Source organism: Cryptomeria japonica, chromosome 3 (assembly GCF_030272615.1).
Source record: "Cryptomeria japonica chromosome 3, Sugi_1.0, whole genome shotgun sequence".
NCBI classification, from domain to species: Eukaryota; Viridiplantae; Streptophyta; class Pinopsida; order Cupressales; family Cupressaceae; genus Cryptomeria; species Cryptomeria japonica.
Window position 1 is genome coordinate 98,134,399 of NC_081407.1, and position 11,291 is coordinate 98,145,689.

Consider the following 11,291-nt stretch of genomic DNA (forward strand, 5'->3'; position numbering starts at 1 on the left):
TCTCTCTTCCACAAGAAGAAGTAGCCAATTGTGTGATACCTCTAGGCTCTTTCGTATTCCGCAAGTGTGTGGTTGAAAGTGAGATTAGGGCATGTTTGCTTAGTGTCACTTTTTCTCCTACACATTTTTGGTGAACCCGACGTGAACTCCAATCTTCTCTAATTCTGATTTAGGTTTTCAAATTTGAGTGTTTATGCTATTTCAAATTCAAATTTGTATTCACAAGTTTTAATTTCTTGCAAGATTAAAAAATTTAGAGGAAAGTTTTGCTAAAACCCTAATTTTTCAATTCAAAGTTGAACTTGTGGATAGCTTAATTGGGATCAATAATTTCAAATCTGATTTAGGAACTCATTTGAATCATAAATTTTATCTACATTCTAAGTGCTTGCATTGGTTAAAATTAAACATTTCCTTCTATTTTGCATGTGTTATCATTTGAAAGAGGAAAATTGTTGTCATGATGCATTCATCTCATAGATGTGATAATGGGTTAGCTTCCCTTGTTTCAATTTTTCCTTCTCCTAAGGAACCTCCCCCGATCTATAACATCATTTTAGTGCCTAAAAGAGTTTCTACCAATCCCTTTGAGACTCTCCCATGCTCTAAGGATGAAGGCTTTAAGAGTGATCTTGACAATTCTCCTAAAATGTGCCCTTCCTATTTAGCTATCCTAGAGGAAGAGAATAATATCATAAACACCTTTCTTAATGTTACTTTACCTTCCCTACATGATGCCTCTCTAAGTGAAAAGGTATTGATGGACATTGACTTATTTTCTCCTAAAGTTGGTCCTTCCAATGGGGGCATGTTAGTGCAACAAGAGGTTATGAACACTTCTTTCAAAGATCTCCTTCCTAAGCATGAATCTTTGAAGAAATATGTTCATGTTCCTCCTAAAAAACACTCCCTTCATGAGGATCCTTTTGTGCAAGAAGATGACATTATCCCTACAATTCCTAGTGATGGCATTTCCTTTTCCAACAAAATTCCCACTAGAGATGATGAATTAATGATAAATGCTTACCCTTCTCCTAAAGTTTGTCTTACCCATAAGCATCCCTTAGAGAAAGAAGATGAAATAATAAGTAATTTCCTTAATTCTCTCTCCCCTAAAGATCATATTGAACATATTTTGAGGAAAGAGGATGAGTTTAACACATCTATTGATGCTCTCCCTCCTAAGGATGAGGAATTAATAAACAATATTATCTCCTCTCCCGAAATTGACAATACTTCAAACATTCCTTCCAACTACTTCACTATTTGGGATGAACCATTAGAAGAAGGTGTAGATTATTCTCTCTCCCTTGATAATTTCTCACCTTCCTTGAATCTCAATTATTCTCCCTCTAAAAATAAAGCATCTCCCTCTCCTCAACTTGGTTCTACTCATAAGGAAACCCTAGTTCAAAGCAAGATGGTTAACATCTCTTTCAAAGATCTCCCTCTCAAAAGTGAGACTTTAGAGAGTAATGTTGATCCTTCTCCTAGAGAGTTTATTCCCCATGTAGATCCTTTGATGATAAAGGATTATATGACCTTTCCTAGTATTACTCTTCCTACTAGAACATCAATGCTTATCCCTTGTCTCTCTCCTAAAATTGATTTGATCCGTGATAAGATTTTAGTGCTAGAGAAGACTATCAATAATTCTTCCAACACTTTTGTTCATACCTCTAAACCATCCTCAATCAATTTGATACATGTGAATGAGACACCTAACAAACCTCTCTTCACTGTCCAAGGTGCTTTTCCTTCTCAAAATTCTAAACCTTTAAATAAGCCTATCTTAGTGGTTCAAGGTGGTTATGCTAATGATTCTTTTTCCACTCCTAAGAAACCTATTATTATTGTGCAAGGAGGTTATTCTACTAAGAGCCCTTATGAGTATGCTAAGCAACTTACTAGAGAGAGTTATCATGCGGTTGCCCATACCTATAACACAAGAAACAATAGGCAACCTAATCCTCCTCCAGTTATTCCAACTTCACTTCCTCCTTCCCAACCAATTCTTCTGCAAGCTCCACGTATTTCACAAGTTCTCGGTAAGGAATATGATCTCATAGAACAACTTAAAGCTACCCCTGCTAAGATATCCCTCTGGGATTTGATTCAAACTTCTTCCGCTCATCATGGAATGTTACAAGATGCCTTGAAAGATTTGAATGTTCCTCCACCTAATACATCTAGTAATATAGTGTCTTTGGTTAACTCTGTGATGAATCCTAAAGCTCAAATTGTGTTTACTCAGGATGAGTTGCCTACTAGTGAAATTCAACATCAATATGATCCCTTGATGATTGTGGTTATCATAAATGACACTGCTATAAGACGAACACTGGTAGATAATGGTTCTGGCCTTAACGTGTGTAGCATTAATCTATTGCATAAGATGAATGTGGATACATCCCTTATTGAGCCTGACTCTCGTCCCATTTGAGGCTTTGATAATGTGGCTAAGTCTTCATTAGGTATTATCACCTTACCCATCATAGTGGGACCTGTTACTTTGCCTACTCCTATCCATGTTATGTCGGGAAATCTATCATACAACTTGTTATTAGGGAGACCTTGGATTCACAGTATGCAAGCTGTCCCCTCTACATTGCATAGACAAGTTAAATTCATTTATAACAATAAGACATATACCTTGATAGGTGATACTAAACTTCAGGCTTGTTTGCAAACATCTACTTCCAAAGGGAGTTCTTCTAAGCCTTCCTCTTCTAGTGATGACTCGTTAAACAAGACACCTATGGATGAATCATCACCCTCTGATAATCAAAATTCTTTGGATGAGTCTAAAGCTCCTGAAGAAGATCCTTCTCGACTTGAGTCTACACATGAAAAGGCTTTTGATCTTGAGAAGGTTCTCGTAGAAGACAATTGGGGATCTCTTGACTTTAATCCCACCTTTGTAGGTGAGTATAGGGTTCCTCCAAGAGAGCTTAAACTTAAAAAGAAGGAAGAAACTAGAGATCAATCTGTCTTACTTGAACCTATGAGCAATAATTTTGTGGCCGCTTCTCAAACTTCTTCTCCTCACACTTCTAATTATGAAGAGTTTGATTCTTTGTCTTATGAAAAACCACCTTCTCTTCCTGAAATGGCTGATCGTTATGGTCGTGGTTTTCGCATTTTTGCTAAGCATGGGTATCATGGAAATGGTTGTGGCGCTCATGAACAAGGGATAAAAGTTCCTCTAGAGACTAATTTTCACAATTATGCCTTTGGACTCGGCTATAATCCCTGCAAACGTACCAAAGCATCTAAAAGACCATCTCTTAATGTGAATGCTATATTTAGTAGTGATGATGATCTCACTTCAACTAAATCATCTTCTACTTCTATCAACTCTCATTCCTCTCATAAGGAAATCTTGGCAATGAACAAATCTCTTTATGAATCCCCTCAAATTTCTAAATCCACTTGTGAATCTTTATCTCCTATTCATCATAAAGTCCTTTCCTCTAGGGATAAGGCTCTAATAAATTACACTCATCCCTCTTCTAAGATTTCTTGTGACTTTTCTTCTTCAATTTTTATCATTTTATGCATATTTTTTTATCTCACTTATAGTTGAGCATTTAGCATGTCATATTCAAATACCTCATTTAGTCTATCATGTCTTTAAATAACATTAATGGCTATTATGTTGCTCATCATTATGTGACATTGGTAGCTCATTTACTGGGGGCTCATTGTCATTCATGATGGTACAATTTCAAGTGCAATCATATTTTTGAAGCAACATAATAGCCTAATTTTCTATGTTATCTCTTGTTCCTATGAGGACAAGAGTGATTTCATACATCTCTTCTTTTTCTTATGTCTAAATCTCTCCCTAGAAGATTGTGTAAGTCCTTCTCATTGAGGCAATGATCTTTCCTTATTTTTATCTAAGGATCCACCTTTTCCTATTTCGTGGATGGTGTGAACTTTATCACTTGATGTTATTCCATGTATGCATTTGTTGTTGTTTGTTCAAGGATTCTCTCTTACAAGAGGTGTAAGTCCTTGACTACAACCTCTTTTGCACTTGGTAAAATACATCCATAATTAATTCACTCTCCCAATTGGGTTAAAAGGAGCGTCATCCTTCATTAAGAATCACTTTCACCTCGCGAAAGAAGGAAGTATGGCATTCTTATTCTCTTCTTTGTCTAGAAGATGTTATATTTGTCTAGGACAATTCCTCTCGGGGATAGGTGTCTTTTGTACAAAGATCTCTTCTCCTCTAAGGATCTCCTTTACACATACTACAGGATATCCCTTTTCAACTATCTTATCCTTGCTTAAAGAGTGCACAACTCTTTTGCTTGGATCTATGACATTGTTGCATTTTTGGGGTATCTTCTTTTGTGATGAAGGTAGGTATCCTTTTTCTACTTTACTTATGACATAAACATTACACTTTTTGAGCAATGGGTCATTCTCGGAACCAGAGCACAGACTCTTAGAGCGAGATGTCTCCATTTTTCTTTTATGCAAGGTGATTATTCTCGGAACCAGAGCACAGACTCTTAGAGCGAGATGTCACGTTTTTTTTATATACATATACAGGTTGTAGCATACTCGGGCATAGACTCCTATGAGGTGCTTCTAACCTTCCTTACACACACATGCACGAGGTTGAGTGGAACTAGCGGCATAAGGCTAGACTTTCTCACTCTCCTCCCTTACATGGATCACCTAGACAGACTCTAGGGGCTAGTTTTCCATGTCCTTTTTCTCATGGATCACCTAGACAAGATCTAGGGGTGAGAAGTCCATGTTTTCTCTCTCACTATTCTTCTCATGGATCACCAATGTGTGTATTCATGCTTTTTTCCTTTCTTTTCTTCTCTTTGCATTTTGTTTCCATTTACATCCTTCATCTTGTGTTAGAGAACTCCCAAATCCTCACACTCTTTGTTGTGATGGAATTGAGATTTAGTCCTCTTTCTTACCAAATGATTCTCCATTAGTTTTTGATCTCATATCAAATCTTCTTGTGAGCATTTGTCATCAATATTCTTTAACAATTCGAAGTGGTAAACATGATACCCTGTTTCAACTCACTAAAATTAGCAAGCCAAAACAGGGGGGGCATATAGCTACCCTCGAATTTTCATCACCTTCCTTAGTAAGCATTAGGTGATTTTGTGATCTAACGTGTGTTTTGTAGGGTGCGGTTCCTAACTGTGTACTGCAGATACCACTGGGGGCTTCGTTCGACAGACTTATGGATATATCCTTTTTCAAATAATGTTTACTTTTCTGTACTTTAGCTTGCATATGCACGTAGTGTTCATATGACCGCTAAAGTGGGGGCTAAATGTAGCATCGTAAATTGTACGCACTTGCTAGGGTGGTACAATTTCACACCTAGTTTAGCACCCGCCTTGGCGCATTTTGCATTTTGCATTGCATTTCCCCTTTAGCACTTAATTAATCAAATTAATTAGGTCTAAGGTTCTATTTTATCATCTCCTATATCATAAAATTGGGCCCTTTTCATTAAAGTGTGCCCCTTTCATTTTATTCTTCCAATACATCATTTAATCAAAAACCCTAATTAAGTCCTATTTCGAACTTGGGGGCTTGGTTTCGGGGTCAAAACATCTCGAAATCACCTGTAACTTCGGGATTCTCTCTAAAATCATCATATCTGACGGCCTTGAAAATTTGGTGAAAAGTTGTCGCGACCATGGTGCCCGGAGTGCACATGGTCCTGGATATTTTTCCCAAAATTTTAGGAGCGCGATCCAATCATAAAATAAAGCTTAACCCCAAGAAATTGGCGAGATATTCAATCTCTAGGTCGGCCAAAAGTCGAAATTAAGGCCTAGGGTTTCATATATAAGAGCTCTCTTTCTTCATTTGAAAGGATCCGAATTTGGTTTTCAGGGACCTTCTATGCAACAAAAGAGTAGATATTTGAAGACTTCAACAACAATCAACATCCATCCATCAAGAATTCATCAATTTGATTCATTCATTTAGGGCTTGGAAGACATTGAAGAACAATAGGAGATTACCGACTGAAGATTGGCTTGTACCCCTCCCTTGAGAGTTGGGTATGATTTCAGGTTGTTTTCATGTCTTTGCATAAGCTTCAATATATCATTTATTCATGCTTTAGATCACTTTTCATCTTGATTTAGAGTATTTACATTATCATTTACAAGCAATTAGGGTTTACTTTCTAGGTTGCTCTAGTTTGCTTTCTTGCATTTTAGGACCTTGCACACACACTAGGTCTGCACACACAATACATTTTACAATACAACTTGGCTATTCGTGGAGGTGGAAATCACCGAAGCGGGGGTTTGACTAAGGCAAAACCCTATATAGCCGCCCAAACACCTTTTCAGATATAAGTGCAGGTTTCGGGACTCGGACGACGCCGCAGGTTGCAAATCCGGGAGAAGCAGACTGAGACCGACCTTCCCACCAAATTTTAGAGCAAAAGACTAGGACAAGGGCGTGGGGCGCCCTGGTCCTGCCAGGACAGGGGCACTGGGTGCCCTGGTCCCTGGGACAGGGGCGCTGGGTGCCCTGGTCCTCTTGACAGACAGCATTTTCAGCATTTTTGACAGCTTTTTCCAAAGTGCAAAACAACAGTTTCCGGAGCAGTTTCAGGGGCAGAATCAGGACAATGGTGCCCGCGCCCCCATCCCGAACATTTTCATTCATATTTTAACTCCGGGTACGCATTTACATTCTTGTCTTATCCTTGTATTTACAGCTTTCCATTGTTTAAGTTCAATTCTGCAATCTTGTCATTAGTTCCTACTTGCATTTTGGGGTTAGGGATTGAACTTGCATCATTTTATCTTTCAATTACAACAAGGGAATAGAAATCCTAATAGGTAGCCCGTGGCTCTCTCTTCCACAAGAAGAAGTAGCCAATTATGTGATACCTCTAGGCTCTTTCGTATTCCGCAAGTGTGTGGTTGAAAGTGAGATTAGGGCATGTTTGCTTAGTGTCACTTTTTCTCCTACACACAGAGAAAATCCAAAAAATCAGCAAGACAGAGAGAAGAAGGGCAAGTTCGAACCAAACTGGCTTGGTCCTTACATCATCACAGCAGTCTATGGATCTGGGGCATATCAGCTCTCAACTACAGAAGGTGAACCTTTGGAGGATCCTATCAATAGCATGCACCTTCGTAGGTTCTACACATAGTTCTTCGGAATATCCTAATTCAAAAATACAAAAAAAAATCAAAATATTCAAAAATAAAAAAAAAATAAAAAAATAAAAAAATTGAAAAATCAAAAAAGTAAAGAGAAATAATTTCGTCCAACGGTGAAAACCACTTCGGTGGCGCCCTGGGCAAGTACCATGGTGAAAACTGGGTCACCAATGCCATGCGTAGAGACTTTGCTCCTCCCTCCTTCAGGATTCTCTTTCATCCTCTTCACTTTGCACACACTCACAACCAATTCACTCATAATAAACTTACCCATTCCTATCATGGCTTGTTATTGATCTACCTAAGATTGGTTAGCCATTCATAATAAACCTCCCTTTCCATCCATAATAAGTCAGATCCTATCTGTGGCTAAGGCAAATCCTACATCTAGTGATGGGTGTGGAACTAAGAACATCACATGTTTCGAGGAGTACAGTTTCTTCCAGCTTTCTTCAGTCTATTCGTGCACAATCCGCAATAAAGCAACATTTGCATCGCAGATCCGCAATAAAGTTTCGTCTTCTCCGCAATAAAGTATCAGTTTCATGGATTCAGTCAGTTTCAGATGAGACACAACAACAACAATGGGCTTCAATAAATCAAATCTTTCAACAGACTCAGACAACATATGGTTCGGTGTTAATCTATCCTTTTTGTGAAAGTGAACATTGTGACCACAATCAGACATGACTTATACAAGTGACAAGAGACACTAAACTTGAGGACTACAGTAGATGTTGGTGTCGAGTCTTGGTTTTCTTTTGATTTTATCTTTTTGGTGACATGTCTTTTAGCTTTTCCGGGATGTCTTTGACTAGAGATTATATCTCCAGGATGTCTTTGACTAGAAAGGCGAGGATGGGGTATCGTCACCTATTTTGTTTGCTGTCTATGGATTGTCTCTTAGTAATGCTATGACTTGTCCAAGGATATGAGGACACTGTGAGTCTAGTATGAACTGGAGCATTCCTTGTTTGTGACTGTCTTATCTCCATGCAAATAGGTACAATGACTTTCTGGGTCGAACATATGCCTCGATGGTCATAACCTACTTGCCATAATAAAGCTCAATGATGATAACGCACAAGAAGCTCTTTCACTTTCATATCTTCTGTCTTTCATCCCCCTTTCTTGATTGACTTCCATCGTCCTTCTTGAGTCCACGTAGCCTACTATCACATGACTGAGTATAATGACACATCAAAAACATTTGCATTTCATATAGTTGCACCTGCATTACCACATATAAGCATTTCATACATACATATAGATATCACAACTGCAGCACATCCTGCATACAACACATGTTAGCACATCTTACATTTTCATCATGTAAATAATCATTTGCATCATCATATTCATCTGCATTACATACATTCACATTTGCATCATACATCACATATAAAACATAAAAGAACAAAAATATTGCATGGCATCATGTACATATTTGCATCCATATCATAAGCATCCATATCATAAAACATGTATCACATAAGAAACATACATCACATAAGTACACATGCATATAGCTGCCGCAAAAATGAATCATCTCTCATATATAATCAAATGTGTCATGATACAATGATGTCAAAAAAATCATATGGCTACAAAATCACCCGCAGGTGTCTACAATACAAAAATTGTACAAACACTGATACAAGGGAGCCCTCTATGGCTATGATGAACTCCCTCCCTCAGAGCCGCCTGGCCTCGACGGAGTCTGAGCTCTAGAAGGACCTGCTCCAGGATCACCCTGTCTGTCTGGTGGTGGTGGAGGACCCATGACCCCACCACTCGATGCCTGTCTCCTCCGGCTCCCTCCCGTAGCCGTCGCTATCCGTGATGGTCTATGGAAGCTCCTCGCCCGCTGATCTGCTGGCACAACACCATAATACAGGTCCCTCTAGTAGGCGATCTCCTCTCCGGCTCGCAAGACATATGCGTAGCCTGCTCCTGCGTCCTCCGTCGCCTGTCTCCCTGCCCTCAGCGTTGTCTCAGCCTCAGTATAGCGCTGGATAGCCTGATCCCTCTCTCACTCAGTATCTTTGAGCCTGGTCCTGATTCGGTCCCTCTCCCGCTCCAACTCCTGGATCTCGTCTGCCTGGCCCTGACAGATCTCCCTCAGCTCTAGCAGCTCATCCTCCTCTGGATCCCCACCCTCTGCCTCTGCCTGTGGCTCTCCCTCTGCGGGTGCCTGCCCCTGTACTTATATCGGTGCCTGAACATGTACCTGTCTCTGTGCATGCCTGGGTACCTGTACCTATCTCTGTCCCTGCACCTGTCCCTGTCTTTGTCCCTGTGCTGCTGGTACCTGCAGGGGCAATCCACCGCGACCCCTCACCACCTGGGCCTGTCTCTCCTGTCCACCCTCCCTCCGAGGTGCCACCCTCCTCTCCCCAACTACTCCCCTCCGCCTCCGTCGGCCCCTGCCTCCATCACCCCCACCGTCATCATCGTCATCTCCTCCTGCATCTCCCTCCAGTAGCTCCCCTGGATCTGTCAGTCGAGGGAATGGATGCTATGCCCAGTAAGCTGTATACTCTGCATCCATACCTGCATCCTCAATCTCTGGCCACATATCCTAGGGTAGGGGCATCATCTCTGCCAGCAGTGTGACGGCCTGATCATATGACAATAATGGTCCGAATTGCGCCTGATCCCTCACTGTGCGGGCATACATACCCGAGCCTCGTGGCATCCTCTGGATCCTGCCAAACTGTCTGCCTACCCTGTCCACCAGCTATCTCTCCAATATGTCGGGCGTCTGCCCAATCAGATATCTGCTCCTGAAAGTATAAGGCAGCTCCACTGCGTCATCCTCCCACTCCTCGCACCCCAGGTACGGCCTCCAGATGACTACATCAATGTCATCTATCACACGCCTCCAGTGCTCTAGCCTGCCAATCCGAGGCTGCGAAGTGATCATATCATACAAGTGAACAAAGCTCCGCCCATGACCTCTGCCCCTGAAGTGTATAGACTGTGTGATAGGCAGATGCTCGTATGCCCACACCTGCAATAGTGTCACTCCACAGCCCAATCCCACTGATCCATGGTAGACGAACTGGTGCAGCTCATAATACAGGTGTGCCAACACACATGGACCCCATGCATATCTGGTGTGATGTGTAACCAATGTCTCCAGTGCTCCTCCCCAGCCCACTGCCAACCCCCGTGTCGCCCTGTCCGGACACAGGAAACCACTGATGGCTCCTCCAATCACAGCTGGCAAAGCTAACCCTGTCGCAGTCATGGTATCCCATGCCACATGCCCTGCTCTCATCTCTAGCCCGGGATCCTGGAACACCCATCTCAAAGCCTCTTTGTCTCCATCTCGGTCATAGGGGATCAGATCTCCATCGATCGGTATGTGCAGAATCCTGTAAACATCCTCAAGCGTCACTGTCATCTCACCCATCGGTAGATGAAACGTACAAGTCTCGGAGTGCCATCTCTCCGCCAATACAGTCAGCAAACCCATGTTTGCCCGAAACTCAGGCACATACAGCACGTGTCTCAATCCCATCTCCTCAATGGCATCTCTGTCCTCAAACGACAACTCCGGTCGCAATCTCTGTGTAGACGGGAATCTCTCTCGTGACTCTAACATAGGCAGATACTCTTGCAGTCAAACAATCAATCATGTCAGTCATCGTGGCATTCACTGTTTATCACAAAATGCTACTCGCTATCTCAATGCATATGGTTATCTATCCTAGTAATGCTCCCTATTCATCACAAAGTACTATGTGTGTGACATTCCCTATTCATCACAAAGTGTTACTCACATTTTGCACTCCCTGTTCATCACAAAGTGCAGCTCATACTTTGGGTACTCCCTGTTCATCACAAAGTACTCTATCTTGGTGCTCCCTGTTCATCACAAAGTGCCTTAATCTATCCTAGTCTTCCTCGAGGACCTTCTTGAGTGTATCCTCTCAGCAGCTTATCCAATCGACAGCGTATGTTCATCACAGAACTGCCAATTTGACCTAGAAGACCAAAACCTTGCATTTTTAGACATAAACGCGTTTTAAACTCACAAACGCGCCTATAGACTGCACAAGCACGCCTACACAACACAAGACGTGCCTTTTGGACATAAAC